Genomic DNA, 4,226 nt, shown 5'->3' with positions numbered 1-4,226 from the left:
CTTTTTCTTTATTACACATTTTTGAAATTACTACTTATTAGTTTTTTAAAAGTATATTTTTCAAAATTCCCCTTTCAAATGTTGTTTTCAAAATAGATTTCAAAATATTTTATCTTTTAGGAGTAGCTTAGACTTTCTTATAGATTTGCATGATCCTATAGCACAGTAGGATACCTTTCTTATGTATTTTGAAACATAGAATGATGTGGGATGTGTAGAACTTAGCCTAAGATTTTAGATGCTTATGTCAGTGCATCGCTATAAATCTAGGCTTTAAACAAAATACATTAATCAATTTGTATAATCTGGTTAGTAACAACCTAGTTAGAACTAAATGCTTATATTGACTAACCTGAGTCAGCAGTTGCTATCTTGTGGTAGTTAGCTAAGTATGAAGGTTAGTCATTTTATCATAAGGACATTTTTCTAGTTTTTAAAAATATGCTTAAAATTTTAGGTACTTGCCAATTTTAGGGGAGCTTCAAACTTAATTTTTCAAAATTTATCCTTGTCCATTTTTTTAAACAAATTTTCTTTTCAAAATTTTTCAACTTATTTTTCAAAATTATTTCCAAATTTTCATATCTATTCTTTTCGACTTTATCTTTCTCAAATTTAATTATTTTCAACATCATTATTTTCAAAACTATCTTTTCAAACTTAATTTTTAAATTTTTAAAATTATTTTCAAAATCATTATTTTCAATCTATCTTTTTCAAAATTATCTTTTCAATTCTCAATTTATCTGTTCAATATTTCAAATTTATCTCTAACAAATTTCCAACTATTTTTCAAAATTTTCATAACTTTTAAATATTATTCAAAAGTTTATCACTTTTCAAAATTTAAACTTACCTCAAAATTATTCTTATTTTACAAACTTCGATTCTATGCTTATGCTTCTTCGAAACCATCTGCTTACTAAGTTTTTAATCAATCCATATTTTTTAAAACAAACAATCTTTCACGAGCTTACTAAGATTACAAAATCCATCATCTTTTCAAAGATTCAAATTCAAACTTTTCAAGCTATTTTGTTTCTAAAGTTCATTGCTTGTTGTTCATTTTCCCCTATTTTTGATGTGTGTCAAAGGAGGAGAGATAGTGAATTCATAGAGAGTTGTTTAATTCAAGGGGGAGTTAAAAAAATACTTATTTACTTATTTTTGCATATATTAATTTAACTGTAAACCTTAGTTGCCAAACATCAAAAAGGGAGAGATTGTTGGTGCAGGGTGCACCAGAATCGAACTTGAGTTTTGAGGTTGTCAAATATTCAAGTTAAATCTTGTTGTGATCTAACAAATTGAATGAGTGTGTAAGTTGTTTACTCAACCTGGAGAAAGTCTTAGCAGATCGTGGAAGCCAGGCAGAAAGTCTTAGCAGATCGTGGAAGCCAGGCAGAAAGTCCAAGTGAGTCGAGATGACCCGACACTTGGCAAGGAAGCTTGATAGGTTTGGAGAATCGAATATCTAGGGAAAGTCTTGGTGGGTCATCCAATGCTAAGTGACAAAGTCCAAACAGGCCTAGAGGACCAATGTTTGGCGAGTAGGTTGAGATAAGTAACTGGAGAAGAGCGACAGTGAAGACGTGTTCCAGAGAGGAACAAACTCTAAGTCGTTGATTCAACTGAAAAAATCAGGAAGGTTTCCAAGTTGAGATCAATATAGTGTTACTGTCAATTACTACTCATGCATCTTACTATTATATATTACTATGCTAACTCTATTTTATAGGAGCTTTTGTTCTAACTCTGTGTTGCAGGAACCGAAGTTTATCAGCCGACAGAACATAGGGATCGGTCGACTGAACAAAGCTATCTCAGGCCAAAGACTAGTTTAGACCAAAGCAGAGCAGAGTTTGACCGTAGCCTGATCGATCGATCAAACCCTGATGATGTGGCAAAAATCAAACTGACCCAAAGCAAAGAAGGAAACCTAGCTGATCGATCGACCAAACTAGAGGATCGGTCGACCGAAAGATCATCTCATTAAAGCAGCATTAAGTGAGAATCTTGGTGAACAGGGAAATTCATTGTTCAGTCAACCGAACAAGGTGATCCGTCGATCAATCCATTAAAGATCAATTAATGCCGGAAGATCGGATTTTAGTGAAGAAGGAAAGCACAGGGATCAGTCGACCAAACGGTAATGATTCTTATAAAAGTGGAGCTCGAGGTCCGAGGCTGAGTATCTGTTTCCTATTGATCCATGTGCAAAGTTGCTTGTACTACTACTACTCATCTTCATAGGCAAGCTACTGCTCCAAGAAGGGCCGACAAGCTGCATCTTGTTTCTTTTGTCGGTATAATTTTTATTAGCTTGCATTGTATTTATTTTCTAGTAAGATAGAAGGTTGTTACTATCTTATATCTTTCATTGTACGAATTGCTTCTTTCCGAATGTTTCAGAAAGAAGGATTATAGTGAATTACCTAACGGTGTGATCCAGGATCACAGGTCTTGGAGTAGGAGTCGACCTAGGCTCCGAACCAAGTAACTAAAATGTGTCTTTCATTTTCACTACACCGCTCTTATTTTTATGAAACAAAAAAAAAGAGTTTTTAACGTGCGATATTCACCCCCTCCTCTATCGCTTTCTATCGATCCTTTAGAGATGACCACTCGGAACTCTTTTAGTGCCGATCGGCCTAAAATTACATTATAGGTCGAGGGCACATCCACCACTATAAAAGTTGACGGTTGCGTTCTCATCAGGGGCTCCTCCCCAAGAGAGATAGCCAACTTGATTTGTATGATCCACTGCACTTCATTGTCGGTGAATCCATACAAGAACATTGCCATGGGTTAGAATTTACTTTCTCTATATGTAACTACTCGAATGCCTTCTTGAATATGACATTAACCAAACTTTTCGTATCCACAAAAGTCCTTAGTCAATTAGCTATTGAAGGCTATAAGGATTGATATAAGTTGACTCAATGTCTTACAAATGATGACTACCAGGATTAGCTACTTAAGGCTATAAGGATTGGCTACAATTAGTTAGTTATAGTGGCATCTATAAAAAGTATCTTTTAAGTTAAGTAGATTAAAACATATTTTTGATGAATCATGTTACAAGAAAGATTAAATGGATTGACGATATCATCTATTGAAAAGAAAATAGTTAAATTTCTTGATTATACCATCTTAATTGATATTTTTTTAGCCAAAACAACAAGACTTGTTATATTCAAATGATTATTATTAATATTTATTTATCTTTTTATTTTATTATATTTTGTAATATTAAATGTTATTTAACTCCATATTTTACTTCACATTTGCAAGCTCATTAAAAAATAACAGCAATATATATTGTACTTCTATAACTAAAATGAAAGTAAGAAATATTATATTAAATAATTATTAGTAACATTTATTTTTTATTATATTTTGAAATATTCATATTATTCAACTTATTTTACTGTATATTTTGTAGGTTTACTAAAAAAATTTGATTACACATTGAAAGGAGGATTATATCTTGACGTGTGGTGGATTTTAAGTTAAAATTGCAGTAAAACATTTCAAAGGGACTCTTTTTATTGAAGTTTGACTTAGGCTATTAAAATCTCATGTACGGCACTAAGAATATCCTAATCGTTTTCAAGTCAAAAGTCTACCTCAAACTCGAATCCTATCAGTAAAGAATCTGAAGAATCTAATAATTTATTAATCAATATTCAAATTATATTGATTAATTAATTAATTTATTAATTGATGCTTTGACATAGTTAATTCTCAATTATTAATTTTATCGACAATTTATTCGCATGGATAAATATTAAATAATTAGATTGTAATCATTACTTGATTTAATAATTCAAATCTAGATCACTCATGTGTTAATTAAGTTATCTAAACTAATTTATAGGTTAACAACTTAATAAATCAACTAAGCTTAGTTAATTAATTTATGAGATACATATATTTCAATTGATTATATAATCCAAACCATTCATCGAAATAATTTATTTGATTTAATTATGAATTAACCATCTATCTAAATCATTAATTGTCACTATTTATCATTTAATTAACCAACAAATCAAAATGTAATGAATTAATTAATTACTTAAATTCATTAATAACGATTAATCCTAAGTTAGATTAATCTTCTAAATCAATCCTTATTAATTAATTGACTAATCCATTGAACGAACAATCATAACTTTAATTAATCAATTTTATTGATTACATCAAATTAATTAAGTAATTGT

The sequence above is a fragment of the Zingiber officinale genome, unplaced genomic scaffold (assembly GCF_018446385.1).
Source record: "Zingiber officinale cultivar Zhangliang unplaced genomic scaffold, Zo_v1.1 ctg110, whole genome shotgun sequence".
Lineage (NCBI taxonomy): Eukaryota > Viridiplantae > Streptophyta > Magnoliopsida > Zingiberales > Zingiberaceae > Zingiber > Zingiber officinale.
The sequence above is the reverse complement of the archived record's forward strand: the minus strand, read 5'-3'. Positions refer to the sequence as shown.